The following is a 22,423-nucleotide window of genomic DNA, read 5'->3' as shown; positions in this document are numbered from 1 at the left end:
CCTTTATCATACATGTGTCTTGCAATCCAATTATAGTAAGGGATAATCTATTTAATTTTTCAAAGAGATCCCGACACTTCAAAATATTACGCAGACGTAACATATCCCACCATGATAGACAGATCAATAAAAGGGAGCAGTTCTTTGCCAATTAGAAGTCTAGAAGGGTGGAGGCACATCTCATAGGAAAAAAAAAATATGAGACCTCTGCTGTATAGGAATACTTACTAGTAGTAAGTATTCCTATACAGCAGAAGTCTCATATTTATTTTTTTTTGTAACTGGCCATGCAGCTCTATAGTTTAGTGGTTACCATTCTTGGCTGTAATTTAGAAGGTTGTGAGTTCGAATCCTGCCAGAAACATTTCAGAAATAGAGGCTAAATTAGATTTAAATACACTGGGTGACTCCATATATATGGACGTAGCTATATATGGAGACAGAGCAGGGACTCCTAAGCAGAACCGACACCCTCCCCTCTTTAGAGCAAGGTGTGCCGGTTTAATGCTTGGGTTCTCCCATTGTGCTCGGGTGCTCTGTAGAGTACACAAGCACTTTGGTGCTCGACCAACACTAGTCAGTATATCTCTGTGTCTACCTCTTACTAATAAAAACTATTACAATTTCCAAATTAAAATCTAAAATGTCAAGATGAATGGTAATTTAATGGGCTCCCTGGTCACCCTTAACAAGTTCCTTTGTGTATTGTAAAAAGCTTTTCCAAAAGTCAGTCTTTTGTTCAACATGAAATAAAATATATTTACTGTAGGTTTTTGTTTGTTGGAAAGATGAACAGATTTTCTATTAATTATTTAGAAATCATTTATGTGATGGGATTTGCAATACTCCAAGCAGTGAGTTAGAAAATCGCATCCGGCAGGTTTTCCTAGTTAAGTTTCTGAAAGTCGAAAATGTAAGTGGAATTTCTTATATTAAAATCTTTGCAAACCTACAGATTCCATAGAAGAAAGGCACCTTTTGATCGATAGTTGGGGGTGGGGGGTTTCTATAGGATTCCATCAATCTCCTCTTGCTAATAAATTCAGGTCACTAAAGAGATGGATGTAATGTTCAGGGCTGGTCAAAGCATGGGGAACATTGCCTTTCATGTCATGTTGCTGTCTGCTGACATAACAAGATTTGAACTTTCCAATGTGGTGGAAATTGGCTTTGGGACTTCCAAATGTTCTAAGCTAATTTTGAAAACAGAAGCTTTTAACTGTGATGAAAGCACCAATGGTCCAGTGTGGAATGGTATTCCCATAGCAATACCCTTTTTCTACTCTACATCTGATAATGCTTCATCGCAATGGTTTCATCATTTACGTTCAGAATCAGAAGCCAAATATACAGTAAAATAGCATTTTGACCAATATGTGTCATCTAAAGTAAACTATAGGATGGATTTTAATGCTACAGCAAATTAGGTTAAATGGATGGTGCCATGCCTAAAATGGGTTGTCTCATGAAGGAAAACACTTTCCACATGCCCAATTGCAGCATATGGACATCATTGAGGGGGACTACCTTTAGTGACATTCCAGACATTTGATTGGTTCAGGTGCTGAGAACCCCACCAATCAAACAAATGATCATAACAGCTCAGCGCTGCATGGAGGATCCTGGGGCAGTATGGGATTAGCAGCAGGGATTAGCAGCTGTGGCAGTGGCGGCAGCAGCAGCAGCCATATGGTATAGAACATGTTGGTAGGCAGGCAGACAGTAGCAATAGCCTGACGGCAGTAGCCACAGCAGCCATACGGTACAGAACATGATGGTAGGCAGGCAGACAGCACCTGTGCCATGATGCTTGCAGCGGCAGCAGCAGGCATACTGTACAGAACATGATGGTAGGTGGGCAGACAATGGTAAGGTACAATTAGCTAGAGCAAATCATATTCATCAGCCTCAGCCGGATGAATGTGAAAATCCTCATAGATTCATGCCTCGTTAATTTTTAAAAAAGTGATATTTCATATACTGGCAGAGAACAAGTTGGTTTATTTAGGGTAGGTGTCCAGTGGCGTCTCTAGCTTTCAAATTTTTTTTTTGGGGGGGGGGGCACACTGGGGGCCAGGACAAAAATAGGGGAGCAGCTATAACAACTATACATTTACACAAGTACGCTTAGAAATGCTGCAATACTTTACCCAATACCTAAAACCGCAACAGGGAAGAAAAGTCCTGCTGTCTATGGTTTAAACAAAAAAAAAAAATCACTCAGATTTCAACATGTCCTAGCTGCCTGGGCATGCTGGAATTACTCCAATTCCAGCATCTACCAGTTGTGTCAGAGTCCCCTTCTCTTCCCAGGCTTGGAAATAGAATACTCCAGCCATTCAAATGATTTAAACCACTGTGGTCGGAATGACCTGAAGCGCTCTCCCATTTTTTTAGAGGGATATTTTTTTAATATAGGCTGTCCTGGCCCTTCTGGTCCTAGCCCCTTTGTTTTTTCACTGGTAGCAGATGTTTGTTCACTTTGTGGCAGTACGGCTTCACTGAAAACCTCTTCATAAGCACTATGCTGGATATTAAAAGCAAAGAAATATGGTGGCTCACCTGGTATTGCAATATGTAAGGTGCTCTACGTCTAGGCTGACTCACCCAGTCTGAAGGAAATGCAAGTGAAAGTATAGACCGGCACTCTGATGGGAGGAAAAAGCAAAATTTATTGAGGCTAAAATAGGGCTAAAAAATGTTTTTCACCATATCAATAACAAAAATAAAATTAAATATGATAACAGTAGAAAACTTGCAAGCACTTGAAGGAAATTTGTAGTTGAGAATTAGGATGGTTCTGGAATTCAGCAATTCAGCCTTCAGAGACTGATGGACTGATTGGGTCAAGTAGTTAAAGATTATGGGTCTTGGGAAGTGTCAGATAGTTGCGTACATAAACTGAAACTATGTAGCGAGTGATACTACTGTGGCAAAGTGGCACTGGTTGCCTAATATGGCCCGATTCAGTGTGAGCCGAGTCAGTGTGTACAGATTCGGTATGAATAAATTCAGTACGACTCTGATACAATATTAGTGTGACAACTTTGGGTATACATCAGACCACAGCAAGGCCAATGGATGTATTAGGCAGATGCTGGTAATGTCACAGGATATAAGGGATTTTAGGGATCACCAATTAGCCAGTTATGGCTGTTTGACTGCGGTGTCCTGTATTAGTCAAAAAGTCCAGATAAGTTCACTTGACATGCAGTATACAGTTCTATATACTTCAGCTTAGAGTGGTTTCTCAGGCATATGTAAAAAAAGGACAAAGCGGGGAGATGAAAAATATTGGTTTCAGGCCAGTGTCTTGTGGCGTCCCACCAGATATGTGCGTACCGGCCGCTATTATCTTACTTGGTATTTGCTGTATAGCTGCCTGGTGTCCCGGTCTCCTGTCTCTGCGTGAATCTGTAGTGGCCGATGAGCTCAGTGACGTCACCACAGGTCCTTTGACAGGTCCTGAAGAAAGAACAGGAGACCGGCAGCTACGCGGTCAATTGGAGGAGGTGAGTTAATATTTATTTATTTTTTTAACCCTCAATGGACCTTGTACTAAGCATTCTGTATTAAAGAATGCTATTATTTCCCCTTATAACCATGTTATAAGGGAAAATAATTACATCTATACAACACCGAACCCAAACCTGAACTTCAGTGAAGAAGTTCGGGTCTGGGTACCACAGTCAGTTTTTTATCATGCGCGTGCAAAACGCATTGCACCCGCGTGATAAAAACGGAACAACGGAATGCAATCGCAGTCAAAACTGACTGCAATTGGGTACCTACTCGCGCGGGTTTGCCGCAATTTACCCGGGACACATCCTGAGCCAAAACGCGACGTCCATGTGAACCGAGCTTTAGATCTCCCCATTGAGACTGAAAACTGTGTTACAGTTGAGTTTTAAAGGTGTGTTATGGTTGCGTTTTATCTGTCACTGATAACTGTCAGTTTTTTTGGGCCAATAAATGTATCAGTCCTAGCCATGGACTGGGGTTTGTGTTCCCCTTTATTGTATATCAATAGTTAAAAGCTATGCAGATCAAAGTCTGTGTTGGAGAGATGTCATGTATCTTTCTGTTTATAGACGGGCATGTACTTGATGGAAGATGTGCTTGATAAAGGATCAATTTAGTTATAGAGGCACTTGATTGCGCATGAGTGGGGGTGGGGGCCCAAGCTCGAGGGGGGATCGAGGTGCTGGTAAGGCTACTTTCACACCTGCGTTAGGTGCGGATCCGTCTGGTATCTGCACAGACGGATCCGCACCTATAATGCAAACGCTTGTAACCGTTCAGAACGGATCCGTTGCATTACCATGAACAAAAAAAAAATTGTTTTTTTTGTTCATGATAATGCAAACGGATCCGTTTTGACTTACACTGAAAGTCAATGGGAGGCGGATCCGTTTTCAATTGTACCATATTGTGTCAGTGAAAACGGATCCGTCCCCATTGACTTACATTGTAAGACAGGACGGATCCGTTTAGCTCTGCATCGTCAGGCGGACATCAAAACGCTGCAAGCAGCGTTTTGGTGTCCGCCTCCAGAGCGGAATCGAGGCTGAACGGAGGCAAACTGATGCATTCTGAACGGATCCTTATCCCTTCAGAATGCATTGGGGCTAAACTGATCCGTTTTGGGCCGCTTGTGATAGCCTTGAAACGGATCTCAACAAGCGGACCCAAAACGTCAGTGTGAAAGTAGCCTAAGCAGCCAGACCTCCATCCGCCATCAATCAGGGTACCCATCCCAGGGGGTCTATAAAAAGCCAAAGAGTTCAAATTCCGAGTTAAAGAGGACCTTTCACTAGTGTAGAAACTAAAAACTAACTATATCAGTGGGCAGAGCGGCGCCCAGGGGTCCCCCTGCACTTACTAGTATGTCTGGGCGCCGCTCCGTTCTCCCGGTATAGGCTCCGGTGTCTGCGCTCCCTCTGTTGTACTGGGCGGAGTTTTTGTATTAGGCGTGTCCCTTGCTGCAGCGCTGGCCAATCGCAGCGCACAGCTCATAGCCAGGCTATGAGCTGTGCGCTACTATTGACCAGCGCTACAGCAAGGGACACGCCTAATACAAAAACTCCGCCCACTACAACAGAGGGAGCGCAGACACCGGAGCCTATACCGGGCGAACGGAGCGGCGCCCAGACATACTAGTAAGTGCAGGGGGACCACTGGGCGCCGCTCTGCCCACTGATATAGTTAGTTTTTAGTTTCTACACTAGTGAAAGGTCCTCTTTAAGGCCTCTTGGCAGAAGTGTATTAAATTCAAAAATGTATTTGGACTCTGAGCGGGACATTTATTTGATGTAATTACCTCCTCTCCGGTATTCTGTCACTTTTTCAATTGTCATGAATACTAGGCCCTTAGGGTCTTGGTTGTGATAGATCTTAAAGTGTTTGGAAAGTGAATGATTCGTGAAACCTGTTTTGATATTATTAATGTGTTCTGATATTCTTTTTTTTTTAATGTTCTTTTTATTCTTCCTATATATTGTTTCCCACAGGGACATCGTATTAGATAGATCACACTGGTGCTGCTACAAGTCAGAAAGTCTTTGATTTTATGTGAGTATAAGTTAGTTGTAGATTGAATAGTCTCTGTTTTCTTTTGGAAGGTGGTAATTTTACAATTGCAGCATTGGTTGCACCTATAGAAACCCTTCAGGTGCAACCAGTTCTGGACTGTTTTGGCTTGTTTTTTGTATGGTTTTATTGTGGGGGCGATTTTTTTCCCCCCTAAATTCGGGGCCTTTGTGTACACTATATGTGGATACTCAAGAATAAGTGGATTCAATCGTTTTTCCTCAAGTATCAAGTGCCAGTGTTTCCGCACAATTTGTTAATTTTTTTTGTATTGTGCGTTGAATGATACGAATATCTGTCTTTTTATCTTTTTATCCTCGTTGGTATTGATGTTCCCTGTGTTGAAGAAAGATTCTCTATCAAGGTTGCTGACTTTGGTAAGTGCTTTATCTATCTCTATACTAGGATAATTTTTGTCTAGAAAGTGAGTTTTCATTTCTTTCGCTTCAAGCTTAAAGTGTTCATCATTGGTACAGTTTCTTTTCACACGTCTAAATTGGTCTGCTGGTATAAAGAGAAGCCAATTCGGTAGGTGACAGCTCGAGAAAAGGATGTAGCTGTTTCTAGCTGTAGGTTTTTTATAGGTGCAGCATGTTAGTTTGTCCTGTCTGACTTGTATGTCCAGAAAATCAATATGGGTTCTACTGTAGTTGGAAGTGAAGCAAATATTTATGAGGTTCTGATTAATGTCCCGTAGGAAGGTTAAAAGGTCCTCCTCATTTCCCCTCCAGACGAAGACGACGTCATCGATGTAGCGGTGCCAGAGCACCAGGTCCACCCCCAGTCTGGGTGTAATATAGCAATCCTCCCATTCAGACATGAAGAGGTTGGCATAGCTAGGGGTGAAACTGGTGCCCATGGCCCTCCCCCTGGTCTGGAGGAAAAATTTGGATTCAAAACAGAAGTAGTTGTGTGTTAAAATGTGCTTTACCCCTCTAGTTAAATACTCGATTTGTTCTATTGGATAGGGGCTATATTTTTCTAATTGTAGTCTCATTGAATTCAATCCTGTTTCGTGTTCAATGATTGTGTATAATGATTGCACATCCAACGTGCCTAGTATCCAACCTGATTTAAATTCCAAATCTTCCATAATTTTAATGATTTGTGTCGTGTCCTTAATGTAGGATCTCGTTTTTCTTACTATAGGCTGGAATAGTCTATCGATATACTGCGACAGGTTGGATGTTATCGAATCAATGCCTGAGACAATAGGGCATCCGGGTGGGTTGTGTAGATCCTTGTGTATCTTTGGTAAGCAATAGAATATGGGGAGCCATTGTTGTGTGTTCAGAATGAATTTGGCTTCTTGTTCTGAAAGAATCTTATTGTCTAAACCTTCATTACAGAATTCTACAAGTTGATGATTAAATTCCTTGGTGGGGTCTTTCGTAAATTTTTTTATATGTGGTCTGATCTGACAGTTGTCTGAGGCATTCCTGATTATATTTTTCTGTCTCAAGTATAACTATGCCCCCCCCCCCCCCTTATCCGCAGGTCTGATGGTCTGTAGCTGTTTGATAGCTTGTATCTCCTGACTGGAGAGATTGTTTCTTATGTTTCTATCTTTTATGTGTCTCAAATCAGTTTCTACACATTTGCGAAATGTGGCCATTTCCTGGCTGATCTCTTGCCTCGGGAATTTGGTAGATCTTGGTTTTAAGTTTGTATGTTTGTATTTATCTTCGCTCTCTGCGTTGTGAGAGACGGGATTTTTCAGAGAGTATTTCTTTAGACATAAATTTCTTATTAATTTTTCGATCCCAATGAAAGTGTCGAATGTATTCATTTTTACAGTTGGGGCAAATTTAAGACCCTTATTTAGGAGTTTTTTCTGGGGTTCTGTCAGGGTGGTTGTGCTCAAATTGATTACCAAATCTTCTGTGGTTTCTATTTCTACCTTCTGTTGTAATTTCTTTGTTTTTCTCTGGCCCCTCTTGGGGTAGTGATCTGTGTTGTGGTTCTGGTGAGATTTCCCGTGTGTGATTGGTTCTGTGTTGTGTGTATAGATTCCTTGTTGGTGATCTGTGATAGTGGGGATTCCTGTGTTCCCAATTCTGTTGAGTGTATTTGTTCCTCAGGTTGTAGTGGTGTGGCGGTGATGGAGGTGAGTGTGATGTTCGATTTAGTGGTGGCCGTGTTGTCTGATGTATTCATGATTCGTGATGTGGGGGGGGTCCCATCTAAAAAATGTTCCCCTATTAGAGTTTCTTATTTATTTGATACAGGGACATTAAACCTAGTATGTGTGTTAGTGTGTTCATTAGGGGTTTTACTGTTTGTGATGTGTGTTCTTGTGAAAGATGCTGTTTCTTTGTGTTTCTGCCACTTTGTGTATTTTCTATATTATTATTTTTATTTTTTTTTCTTATCTATGATTTCTGTGATGACTGTGATGGATATTGCTTTGTGATGAGGTGCTTTCTTCTTCAATCTGGAATGAAGGTTCTTCTTCATCATCATCATCATCATCTATTTTTTCAGCGGTGTCGCTCTCATATTCAACTTCATCCTCAAGCTCTTCACATTCCTTAAACAAAGAAGATGGACCAGGCTGACTTTTTTCTTCTTGTTGCTGCTCTTCAGCCTTCTTGGCCTTAACATTAAATACTGAATAAAATGAACGAATGTCCATTTTCAACTAATGAGTTACCGTATTTTTCGCTTTATAAGACGCACTTTTTCCCCCCCAAAAGTGGGGGGGAAATGGCCGTGCGTTTTATAAAGCGAATACTTCGCTGGCCGCTATGCTGCACAGCGCGGCCAGCGAAGTATCAGTGACAGTGTGGAGGGAGGAGGCGGGGCCCGGTGCAGTGACTCTACTGTAATACACCGGGCCCCGCAACTGTTAAACATTCAATCTGATCTATATCTAATTGTATATGCTCTGTACGGTACTTACTGTAGTACCGTAAGTATGGCGCAGACCGGCATCTTCCTCGGTCATGCGCCGCTTGCCACACCTCCTTCCTCATGCGCCGTCTGCTCCAGCTCCCTCTGTCATGCGCCTCCTGCCCCAGCTCCCTCTGTCATGCGCCGCCTGCCTGTTCATTCATAAAGTGAGATAAGCAGGCAGGCGGCGCATGAGGAGGGAGCTGGGGCAGGCGGCGCATGACAGAGGGAGCTGGGGCAGACGGCGCATGAGGAGGGAGCCGCGGCAGGTGGCGCATGACCGATGGAGATGCCGCTCTGCGCCGTCTTAATGCTATACTTACGGTACTACAGTAAGTACCGTACAGAGCATATACAATTAGATATAGATCAGATTGAATGTTTAACAGTTGCGGAGCCTGGTGTATTAGAGTAGAGTCACTGCACCGGGCCCCGCCATGAGTGTCCCCGCCTCCTCCCTCCACACTGATGCATCTGATGGGGGATCTGTAGATGACACTTATGGGGATCTGTGGATGACTTAAGTGTCATCCACAGAGCCCCATAAGTGTCATCCACAGATCCCCCATCAGTGTCATGCACAGATCACCCCTCGGTGTAATGCACAGATCCCCCCTCAGTGTAATGCACAGATCCCCCCTCAGTGTCATTCACAGATCCCCCCTCAGTGTCATTTACAGATCCCCCCATCAGTGTCATCCACAGATCCCCCATCAGTGTCATCCACAGATCCCCCATAACAGTGCGTCATCCACAGATCCCCCCATAACAGTGCGTCATCCACAGATCCCCCCATAACAGTGCGTCATCCACAGATCCCCCCAAGCACACCTTTTGGTTCAAAATATTTTTTTCTTATTTTCCTCCATAAAAACCTAGGTGCGTCTTATAAAGCAAAAAATACGGTAAATCTAAGAAAAATGTAAAAAAGCATGTTCTTATGGGACCCTTAACCAGAGTGAGCTCACACGAGTATATAGAAATGTTGTGCCTACTTATTTACTTCATTTTATTCTAAACAAATTTTTTCAACAATGGACAAATCCTGTATATGCATACCGCTAAATACTAAACATCTAACATGCCTATTAGGAGACTCATTCTGGTGTTTTTGTTTTTAATTTACACTATTCACCTTTCAGGATGAGTAATGTTATATTTGGATTCTGCATGCGGTCATACCACATGTTTTTTTTTTTGGGGAAAATGGGGAGTTATTAGGATTTTTATTTTGGGAGGGGTGTATTTATATATTTAAAGCAAAAAAATGTGTCCCATAGGGAACTTGCATGAGCAATCATTCTATTGCTCATACAAATCAATGCAGTACATACTGTATGTACTGCACTGATCAAGGAGATCTGCGCTCTATCAATATTCCCAGCAGCTATATAGGCCTAACAAAGGCCTCTGACTGCCATAACAACGGATCTGCTGCCTGCAATCGCATCGTAGGCAGTAGATCCCAACCATTGCACCACCAATGACAGGAAAAAAAGGCAGTTTAAATGCCTCTGTCAGTATTGACAGCAGCATCTAAATGGTTAATAGCCAACAGCGGAGATTATTCTGCTCCGGGTATTAACAACAGCCCTCTGCTGTTGAAAACAGCCAGGTGCCGCTGGGTATGGAGCGGACTCAAGTCCCAAGCCCTCTCCATCCTCTCTTAAGGGCCCCATGATGTGTATTTACATCATGGGTTGTTAAGGGGTTAAGACAATATCTGTAACAAAAATAGAGGCACAAAGGAAATGGTGGAAAATTGTGTGCAAATATTACTCCTAAATAACTATTGTGTAAGGAATGCCTTCAGTTTTATACATACCTTTGCAGTCTTCCTTTCTTTTCTGCAGGGGGGCATCAAGCTCTTATGGGCTCACCACACTGAAGCTGAGCCTCACCCACTGCCCTTTCACGATACAAGAGTTCGTGTCCCAGGGTTTTACCTTGTGTGCTTTGGACCTTCAGCAATGATTTAAAAAAAAAGTAAATAAAAAAAAATATATACATTTGAATAGCGTATCCCTGTTTACAGTATAAGAGCAGGGGTTCCTGTCAAAATGATAGGAGTTTCTGCACTTTAATGTTATTCTAAGTGCAAAAGGTGCGCCAACTCTAGCTGGGCCTGTGGCCATCTGCACTGCAGTATAGTATAACTGTCAGTATATTATGACAGTTCGCCTGCGAGATCCACTGGCTTCCCGTTTCCATGGCAACCAGCCAGGTTCTGCCACCGATCTCGAGGTGCAGTGAGAATGCAAGATGTATGCATACGTCCAGTTGTGTGAACATTGCAGCTGCAAGGACATATGCATATGTCCTGAAGCGGGAAGGGGTTAAAGGGTTTTTCCCATCTCATTAAGTTATATATATCCACAGTATAGGGGATAACAAGCAGATAGGTGGGAGTCTGACTGCTGGAACCCCTGCCGATCCTGAGAATGTAGACATGCATAGGGAATGGATGGAGTGGTGGACACGCAGGTGCAGTCCGCTTCACTCCAGGCACAATGATGTCCCCATTCTCAGGATTGGTGGGGGCCACAGTGGTCAGACCTCCATCTGCTGCTTTAGCCTATAGAGCAGTGGTCTCCAAACTGTGAAGCTACAGATATTGCAAAACTACAACTCCCAGCATGCCTGGACAGCCAACGGGAGTTGTAGTTTTGCAATATCTGGAGCTCCACAAGTCCACAGTTTGGAGACCACGGCTATAAAGAAAAAGGCAGCAGCTTTAGTTTCTCTAAACCCTGTTGCCCACACACTATGACAGTCCACCAGCTGCACCATGCACTGCAGGAGCCAGCAACAGTTCTGATGACATAGTAAGTCATTTAACTGGATCTTCTTACTGTCACTGCTGCTGGCTCCTGCACTTACTGTCACTGCTGCTGGCTCCTGCACTTACTGTCACTGCTGCTGGCTCCTGCACTTACTGTCACTGCTGCTGGCTCCTGCACTTACTGTCACTGCTGCTGGCTCCTGCACTTACTGTCACTGCTGCTGGCTCCTGCACTTACTGTCACTGCTGCTGGCTCCTGCTGCTCTGTCTGCCTGCTTAATTACTCACTGATTCCAAGCAGGCAGGCTGGCTCACTCACTGGCTTTCCTCTCCTTCTGGGCCTCTGGCCCACACTTCTCTCCCTCCCTCTCTAGTTCTTAGCCCCGGCTAGGCCTCCTTCTATTCCCCTCAGCGGTGGTGCGACAGCCGGTCCCGCCTTCAATTCTTTCTCCCACACTGCCGTGCGGTTGCGGCACTGACTCCGGGGGCCGGCACTGACTGAGGAGGAGGCACCCTGGCGCTGCGCACCACATGATGCACGGTCCGACATCACAGCGTTCAGCTGGTGAGTTTCTCTGCCCTGCGCCCGCTACACAGACATTGCGGCAGCTGGCGGGCGGGCCGAGCAATGCGTATGTGTCCACACACACCACCAGGAATTAAAATGAATGGTGGCACATTTCAGTTGGGGGGGCACATGGGGGGGGGGGGCACAGCATGATGTAGGGGGGGCCATGGTGACGCCAAGGTGTCACAACTCTTCCTTCCACACTAAAAATCGTCTCTGAGATGACACTGGAGGCTGAGCAAGCAAGAACAGAGAAAGCAGACTGGGCCAGTTTGGGCCACTGTTCCAGTCTGCCTACCCAGAAGTTCATGGGGTCAGGAAAGATGGTATGTGCCAAAGAAAGGCCAGTGTCCAGGTAGGACTGAACCTGGGTGTTGAGGTGGTGTGTTTCCGTTTGCTGATGTGCCTCAGTCCGACATGGCACATAAACGGATTGTTCAATCATGTTGATGATACTGAAAATGCTTCTACTGTTGTTGTGGCTTCTGCTGCTTGTGGTCGCGGAGATGGCAGGAGGTGGGTGACTCTGCAGAGGTGGAGAGGGGCCTCAGACACGCGGGCGGCAGGCATCTGCTCACCAAAAACTACGGCTAGCTGTTTACACAGTGTAAACTGGTAATAAAATAATTTGACCTCCCTTTCGGCAACAGGAAAACATTCCCTTTGAAACATTTTGCTTTGATAGCAAGGGTCTATAATAAGCATGGCTATCCTGACTATAATCAGTCATCAGACTGCTTCATGTAAATGATACTCCTGTCATTACATAAGCAAGCAAGCACCCAGCTTTCTTAACTCCACCCACCACTGGGATGATTAGTCATTGTGACCGGTGTCATCATCATTAGTGATGAGCAAAGTTTTCAAAAATTCGATTTGGCTGCTTTGTCGAACTTTGACAAGAAATTTGATTTGTTACGAAGTACTTAGTCACGAATCTCATTCCACTGTATGTAGCTGGCGCAATGACATTGATCCCCTCAGATGCCGTGTTCATACTCACCTCATCCATTTGATTGTGGAGAGGCTATTGCGGCCATCTTGATTGAATAAAATTGCGCCAAATCTCGCATACGCTGAACTGATCACATCACTGCGAGTGGCCAGCGTTATGATGTGGTCATCACACCTCATCGCTAGAGATGAGCGAATCGAATCCCCAAATTTGATTCGCCTAGAAGCCGAATTTCCTCTTGCTTCGTGTCAGCGAATCAATTTAACCTGAAATAGTATAAAAAACAAAACAATTCAAACTTTCCTCTTCCATTTGCTTGCGACGGGCCGCCAGCCTCCATCTTGCTTGAAGATCTTGGCCGAAATCCCGTGCGGCGCCAGCCGGCGTGATGAAGTAATCTCATGCCGCACAGGATTTCGGGCGGGATCTTCAAGCAAGATGGCGGCTGGCCCGTCGTGAGCAAATGGAGGAGGTAAGTTTAATAAAAAAAATAATGTTATTGTTAATTTTATACTCAGATGCCGCGATCATGTATGATGCAACGATGGGGGCAGAACTATCGTAGCTCCCTGTCATTGCACCTGCTTCTTACAAAAAATGCGCTTTGTGACGAAGTAATTCGTCACAAAGCGAATTCTTTTGTGGAATTTGACGAATCAGCCGAATCGAACTTTTAAGAAATTCTCTCATCTGTAGTCATCACGCAAGTAATTTGGCACGTTTTCTTCAATCAAGATGGCCGCAACAGCCTCTTCACAATCAAATGGATGCCATTTCAGGAAAAATTGATTCATTACCATAAAACGCGAGGAAATTCGCCTTCATGATGATTTCAATTTGTCCTGAAATTTGGATCGAAGTCCACTTCATAAATTTCCATTCACTCTACGCTAATCACAATCATCCTCCTACTCCTCTTCCTCCGTGGAACTTTCTCCATGTGGGTTCTCAACAGCTACAGGGAATCCAGCAAGACGTGGAAGTTGTGGGAGTAGGAGTGATGCTTTTCCCTGCATCTTTAAGGATGGAAGGCTGTCCATGATAGAGGAGGGGGATAAGTGCTTGGTGTGAGAGGCAGGCCGACCCAAACTTGTTGATGCAGTACTGTCCCTGCTGATAGCAGCTGCTTCAGGTGTCCACAGTGGCTTGCACCTTGCTGTATAGCAAGAGTTGAAAGCAGTAGCCCACTTTCTCCGCCACATATCAGTACAGGGCAAGGATGGCTTTTCTTGAAAAATAATGCAGCTAGGTATGTTCTAGCAAGGCTAAGCACACGCCAGCAGCACCCTGAAGGCAGCAGAATCCATGCAGTGGTACAGCAGGGCCTGCACTGCCAGCAACTTGGCAAGGTGGGGGTTCAGTTTGTGCACCACCAGGTTTCTTGGCTTGTAGAGTTGTTCCCTGATCACACGTTCCATTATCGATGGTTGACTGAGCGGAATAGGAGGAGGAGGAGAAGGAGTAGTCTGAGCAGGAGAAGTAGTAACTGACAATGATGATGATGACAAGTAAACTACTGCACTTTGGACTACTACTGGATGCTGCCTGGCTGCCACAAGGGAGACTAAGAGAAGGGGGACACTCTTGTTGCACTAGCTAGTGGCCACTTCTACTGTGTTTGTGTAACGCACCGCAAGGAGGCATTACCACAAATTTTACCCCTTCAATATCCTTATTGGTGCACCTTGTGTCATCCTGTGTATATATTGCCATATCCTGCAAAATGTGTATATGTATTTACTTGAAAATTACTGTTTAAGTGTAATGTGCCTGGTTCACCAGCAGATGGCGGCAATAATGGCAGAGCTAGTGTACCTAGAGTGGAGCCTTTTTGTCCATTAAAGCCCCCTCTCCAGAGATGGAGGAGTTCAGAGTAATCTAACCCACCCCATCTTGGAGAGAGGTTGTGTTCAGAGCAGCCCCGGGGAAGGAAGTGTGTCAGCCAGCAGAGCACTGTCTGCTCTGCTGGGCATTAGTGAGGAGTGGCATAGGCAATATTCGAATTTGCGATATTTCACAAATTTTTGCCCGAATATTTCCCATAAATTAGCAAATTCAAGAATTTGTGATCTCCAGTCATTATTTACTTGATTGCAATGTAATATAAATCGCAATAAAAATTCACGATTTAGAATATTCGCGATCAACACTAAGAGTAGGCAACTTTCCTATTGGTTGCTAGGGATGTTGCTAGGTGCCGATATTCGCAATAAATTTGTGATAAATTCATGATTAGAATATTCGCAATTAACACTATTCGTGAATATGAATATATAACACTATATTCTAAATATGTGTGAATTCTCGAAGTGGCGATATTTGTGATTAAAATTTGCGATTTAAATATTCGCACTCAACATTACTGGGCATAGAGACCCAAGCTGAAAGCTTCAAAAGCCAGGAGGAAAGTTTCCCAGGATAAGAGTACAGAAACAGAGACAAAGCTAAAGATCCAGATCCAGACCAATACAGATTAGACTGCAGAAAATTTAATCCAGCCAACATAGCAGAGCTGACAGAGTTTAGATGTAACAGTGCCGAATGTGTTCGCCTGCCAGTTTTAATGCCAAAATCTGCTGATGACCAAGATAAAGTTGTAAGATTGTTCCCTGCCGAAAGTTTATGCCAAGAAAGCCGTTAACTCCTTTAATACAAGTCTGGACTCCATTCATTTCTGCAAAAACCTTAACTGTTAACCCTATTATCACTGCTGCGGACGACCACGCTTGAGGTGACGGATTACCAGGTAGGGGCACCTTGACAAGTGCAAAAGCCGCATCAAAAGGGACACTATAGGCGACCCTTACACCACTCTGGCATTACTACACCTGGGTCCCACCATCACCTTCTACATAGGGGGACATAGTCCCTCGTTGCTGAAATGGAACTGGCGTCACGACATAACACCTGTAGAGCTGTGGTTCCTATGTTTGTGTTTGAATACCCAAAGCTTATTTTAGTTTTGCAGATCTTGCACATGACAATACGTATTTCTTCCAAGGGAAAAACTTCTAGATTGGAGATACTCAAACACTCTGCACAGAGCTAGCAGCAGCTGAGCTTGGCTCAGGTCTGGCACATTTTAAGCCTGCGCCCACAGTATTGCGGTATCACCAGTTCCCAAGCTGACTATAATACAAGCAGATTTGGCCCTGGCAGTTTTTTGGAAGGTTCTGGCTGTAATTTGCCTCTGCTCTTTATTGCTGCCACCACCCTCTTCCTCAGATGTTACCTTCTTCTCAGCACCGCAATCTGGCTCCCAGGTCCTGTCCAACACACAATCATCACCATAGTCCTCCTAGCCACTTTTCTCAGACTGTGAATGTGATATGTCATTGTGGCCTCCTTGGCCCACCTCCCGATTCCCTTTTTTTTTTTTTTTTTTTTTTTAAAGTGCCACTGTCAGTACCGCCACCATCATGACTACAGGTGGCAGTACAACTACCACCAACACAGCTATGCAGGAGGTCCCTTTTCTCTCCTGAACCTCTTTCTCATTGCAGTCCCAACGCTGACTGTTCTCCCACAAACCACCAAAAACACAAAACCACACGAGTATAAATACATCCTTTATTTCATTATATTATATTTTTTTGTGTTTTTGGTGGCTTATGCATTTTCACAACACAATAGTACGCTTTTTGGTGTTTGGTCTTCTGTTCTCATACAACACTCACTTGTAATACCCCAGAGTTGTGTTACCACTACTGAACCCTGCTACTATCTCAAATGGGCTAATATAATGTCATCTTACCATATGTATGTCTTTCCAGGTCCTCCACAATGTGCATTTATAATCTTGTTATGCAATTGTTCATATGTAATGTGCCTGGTTCACCAGCAGGTGGCAGAAAACACGGCAGAGCTATAGTTAGATAGAATGGAACTCACCATTCCATTCTCCCCCCTTTGGTCAGAAGTGGGCCAGTCCTGCTTGCTACCAGAAGGAGGTGGGGCAGTTCTGGTTTGTTCTGGTTGAGACTCCATGTTGGAGCTGCCAGGACTCTAACCTATTCCTTGGCTGAAGATAACTGACTAAAAAGTGAAGTGCAGCATAAAGAAGAAGCCAAGTTATCCAGTCAGCTTGTCAGTACAGCAGATGGGAGAAGGATACAGCAGAGTTGAGTTTGCCTGCCAGTTTAATGCTAAAGCCTGCTGGAACCAAGACAAAGCCTGAAACTGTTTGGAGAAATGTTTATTCAAGTAAAGCTGCCATTGAACTTCATCTCAAGGTCTGGACTCAAGTTATTTCTTCAAATCCCTCAATTATTCGCTCTCTTTATTGTTTCGGAGCCAAAGCCTGGGATCCAGCTGTATCCAGGTAGGAGCACCGACACACATAAAGAGACAATTTAGGCCGCAACGCACCACTCGGCATTTACTACACCTGGGATGTGATAGGATGGGTCCCGGGGGGAGGCACCCGGTGCACACTCTCAACAGGGAGACTTCTTGAGTATCTTCTGTAACGTGGGGTTTTCCTGGGGTTGCCCATGCTGTGAAGGAAGAAAACAAACCCCAGACCAGAAGATGGAGACGCAGGAGCCAGTGCAGAGCACCAGAGGAAAGGGGAACAGGTAAGTATGGTCCGTTCAGTACAAGTGGAAGGCTGCTGGCAACTGTTAGAAATGATACGTATATTCCCAGAAACCCCATTAAAAAAATGAAAACCAGGAAAACTGTGCATCCTGGCCAGCGTTTACATCCAGCTTGTAGAATTTATTTTCAAGTTTTGGACAGGCTCTTATTGCTGGGGAATCACAATGTACATTCCTGTAGCACTGTGGAGTAACTATGGGGTGGGGTGAAAATGTATTAGTCAAACCTCCTTAGTCCTGTCATTATTTCCAATTAGCAGATAATGTACAGTATATTAATAACTTCTAAGTAACGTTGGCTTAAATGCATATTGACAATTTTTTTCAGTTTGTGCCCACCTAACAGAACAAACACAGGCTATATGTTATATAGTCTGGAGATAAAGCAACTTTGATTCTGATTAGTTCTGTGTTACTCAACATAAGCCAAATTCCAGCAAAATATAACCCTAAAAACTAATATATTTTATTTCAATTAATTAAAAATCAGGGTTGGGTGTTGTTTTTTGTTTTTGTTTTCTAGATCAATTTTTTGTAAGCACTTTCCCTTTTCTTAGGGCATTACGGATATTCTCACCCTCTTCACTATACCCTTTAGGGCCTTTTGAGGGTAATAACAGCCCAGGTTTGAGGACAGGGAGTCCCCACCATTAGGGGCCGTCCCTGGGCTGAGGAAAAGAGTAGGGAAAGATGAGGGACAGATTTCCCATTTCCCCATGATATTTTTTGTCTTTTTCTTTGGTGCTTACTATTGGTCTCTTATCGATTAGACCTTCATTGATTATTGGCCGTCCTTTTTGGGGAGACCTACTCCCAGATTTTTAATTAATTGAAATAAAATATATTCGTTTTTAGGGTTGTATTTTTGCTGGAATTAGTTTTTTTGACAATTAACCCAGGTAGATTTCAGTATCTGTTAATTAGCTGGACTAGTGTTACTCAACATAAGCCATTGTGTTAAAGTTTACTGAGGCTTAAAATGTTAATTAGAGGAGTCTAATACGTGCCAGCCTCATCAAAGGTCCTGTTTTATCAACTGAATTCTAACAGTGCGTGTTCAATATATAGTGCCATTTTGTATCACTGCCGCCCCGGCGTTGATCTCACCCATGAAATAGAGGTTAGATACAGGTGCTACCATGGTAGCGAGTCAGCCTTCATGCTGTTAGAATAATAGGTTTTTTTCATCATTAATTTTACAAGCTGTAGACGTGGTTATTATGTGTTTAGCTTTAAGACGCAGACAGCAGAATATTTAAATTGTTGAAACTTAAAGGGGTTGTGTGTTGTGTGATCATATTTGTTATCTATCCTCAGAAAAAGTTATCCATATAAGATCATTGGGGGTCTGACTCCCAAAACCCACGCCGATCAGCTGTTTGAAGGGGGAGTGGGGATTATGTGAGAGCTGCACCCTCATCAATGTCTTCCCAAACATGTGCAATACACCTGACCTAGGTGTGAGAAATATGGATTATCATTTATTGGACTATGATTGTCATTTGATTCACCTTTTGACATGTACACAGTCAGTGTACATGCAAAATATGTTCTCACCCCCCAGCCAACTGATGTCAGCTAGCAAGGGAGGAAGCCCCAGGGGTCCAGGATTCAAGGAGGCCCCAGGTGGATAAAGTCACACCTCAACCAGCCAAGTTGGAGGCAAGCTATTCCTGCAGGAAAACCCCCAGCAGGAGGTCTCAGCCCTTGACCAGGATCAATGATACCTCCCAGACATGTTGGCACCTACATTTCATAAGGAATTATGAACCGTCCGTCCATCCCAGGCATAATTCGGTTATCTTTTTGCGATCCTGGGGCAAAGCCAAAAATCCACGTGGTCCTGGCTTGAGGCTAGGATGCCCGGGAGGGGAGATATACATATCTCTCCACAGAAACCAAATAATGGTACCATGCTTGGACTCTAGTCATAGCCAGAATCCAGGTGGATCAATTGGGACCGGGAACCATCTTCCTGCGACATTCTGGTTTGGGGCTATGAGCCCTAAGAGGTTTTATGGGTCATTTGCTGCCAGCACCAGAGAAGGAGGGGTGGACCCTTCCCAGTGGCAGGGAAGGGAGCATCCAGCTACAGGTCATAAGCCCAAGCAAGCCAGCGAGCGGTGTCTTTTCTGAAGGGGGTCACATTGTGCCAATATGTTTGGAGAGACCAGGAACCAGCTGACCTCACTGCCCCCATGAGACTGCAGCCAAGGACTATTACAACATTATGACCCAAAGGAACTTTCATCTACCCGAAAACTGACTTTTGTTCTGCGTAACCTTGTTGTACCTATATCACCTGTATCTGTAACCTCAGAACACTGTATATATTCTCTGTGTATATTATGTCATCTAGTGTGTCCTTATGGCGATTAAATATATAATTTAATCTTGTGCTATCTTGTATCTCGATCACGAATCCTCACGTCCGTGTTTCAGCCTAGTTATAAGCTACCTCGGGTTGGTTTCTCACCCTATATAATCCCATTAGCGGACCGGGCTTATATCAAACGAGAAGCTGGTGGCAGATTTCCCGGGGTGAGGAGGCACTGTTTTCGCTGTGGCAGTGAAAAGGCTCTCTCAGCTTGTTGCCTCTCTGTGCCCGTGTGGACAGGAGGTGTCTGTGTAAACTGTACCAAGCTGACCTTACCTGGTCCTCTGGAGGGCGTAACATCACGCTTTGGTAACAAGTGACCATACTGCATTTTGTGAACTCGACGTAGGTGACGTCAAGCGGGCAAGAGGCATGGTATTCGTCACACTAGAGATTTCTGCAAATGTTTATTATGTATTGTATATTTTTATATGTTTTGGCCACATGTTCCAGCAGAGAAGATATGCTTGTCAATGGTTGGCAGGAACAGGAATATCCACCGTGTTCCTTCACTCTTGGTAGAAGTGGGCTGGTCCTACCAGAAGATGAGGAAAAAATCCTGCCTAATATATGCACAACCACATAAGGTGAGCCTCCACGTGGAGTAATTTCCTTGACATTTGTCATGCGTTATTACCCTATGGTGCGCCTATCTTGTTTTTCACAGAAAAACACCGCCTGCTACACTGCTTCTTACCAGGCGGAGGAGTTTAAACAGCATGGAAGCACATGCTAGAGCTCCTAAGAGCTCCTACTCCTAGGGACCAGTAACAATTCTCCTGTGAGACCACCACCCAGAGAGATCATCAACATCAAGAACACTGCTTCCCTAAAGCTTCAGTCTGCCTAGACAACAGAGTAATCATGAGAATCACAGCTTTACAGACACTGCTACAGATAATGGCCTGTACACCATGGCAGAACATCTCATCAGGGCTACTACCACTCCCATCCTCTGCACCAGCTCCTCAGGGGCTTTCTGCACAAGGAAGATGGCATGATGGTAAATATCGAAGAGGACTCAGGGCTCACACAATTTTCGCAACCCCTTCAAACAACTGATTAGCGGGGGTGCCGAGAGCTGGACTCCCATGATCCTATGATTTTGCGTTATTGTGTCACAAGATGTCTATCCCATATGTGTTTCTGTGCGGCCACCCAGTGGTTATGTTGGGGGTTGCAGTCTATCAAGGATTTTGCTAGCATGCTAAATTTTCCCAAAGTACAGTGACACAGGCAAAAATTGAGCTATAGTGTAGATTGAAAATCTGCATTTTACCACCGGCATACTTCAATATACAGGTTTATTCTCTACTATAGTTCACAGCTGCATTCACAGTCTGGTTTGCCCCTGGAAACAGTCGACAAAAAAATTGCTGACAGACATTTCCCTAACAGCTTAGCTCAGCTCCCATAATGCAGTGGGACACTTTTCCTACACAAATTTCCAAGAATACAGATCACAAGAGCAAGCTCCATACAGACATTAGGAGTCCGGCTGGTATTATTAGAGCTCTGCAGACTTTGCACTAAGAATTTTTTATTTGAAAGGTGAAAATTTAAAGATTAATTTTTGAAATATAAAACAGATCCTTTATTTTAGCTGCTGTCACATTTTATAATGACTGCACTCCTGCAAATCTCATTTGTATGATTCAAAAACGAATTGCCTTAATTAGGCTGAAATGAATGTTGAATGAGAATAAGACGCTGATTTGAAAAAGTCATGAGCCAATTCAATTTATTGGAAAAATACAATGTAAAGTATTTAAAGTCATAGAGTAAAGGGGGTCTCCAGGACTTTAAAGCGAGTCTGTCACTATTACACCAGGCATAACATCTTATGGAGTAGCTCAGTTGATACCTTTCACTTAGTAATACGTTGCTTCATTTTGGAAAAAAGGTGCTTTTAATCCATTGAAAAATTAGCAGTAAATTGCACGGAGGGTGGGCCCAAGTCACTCTGTAGACCCTGGCTCATCCTCTCCCTCTCTTTCTTGATTGTTCCTGCATAGTCATCTCACCTGGCCATGCCAATCAAAAGGCAGAGGGAGGGGCTGTCTGAGGGAGAAGTAGCAATGGTTCACACTTCACAGAGTGGCTTGGGGCCACCCTTGTTGCACTTAACTTCTGGTTTATCAGTGAATTTCCTGCTGACATACCAACATTAATGGCCTATCTTTAAGATAGGATATCAGTGTCTGACTGGTTCGAACTTTAACCTCCGGGACCTCCACTGATCACTGTGCTCCTTTGGATGCCGCAACTGCTTCCGGCTAGTCAATGATGGTGGCTGTGTCTATTCATTTGCTTGAATAGGACAAGCTGCAGTACCCAGCACATCCAAACCTACAAGTTGCAGCTCCTTCTCTTTGCTGATTGGAAGAGGAGATGGAGGTCAGACAGTGGTCAGGTTTAGGGTCAATAAAATTTGGTGCTTTGGATTAATTTTAGGATATGATGAAAGATTCATTTACAGTAGTCAGACTTTATGTTGGAGTATTAGATGTCTCTGGTTATGCAAATATGCATTAGAAGGTAGCCACCAATAGGTGGCATTAGAGAAACAGTTTCTTCCTTCTCGAGGAGAGCTAATTTGCATACCTTTTCCCATGGAGTATTGCCTGTAAGACTCCCTACACCGGCTGACGTTTCCACAAGG

Source organism: Bufo bufo, chromosome 3 (genome assembly GCF_905171765.1).
Source record: "Bufo bufo chromosome 3, aBufBuf1.1, whole genome shotgun sequence".
NCBI lineage: Eukaryota > Metazoa > Chordata > Amphibia > Anura > Bufonidae > Bufo > Bufo bufo.
This window is presented reverse-complemented; position numbering follows the sequence as displayed.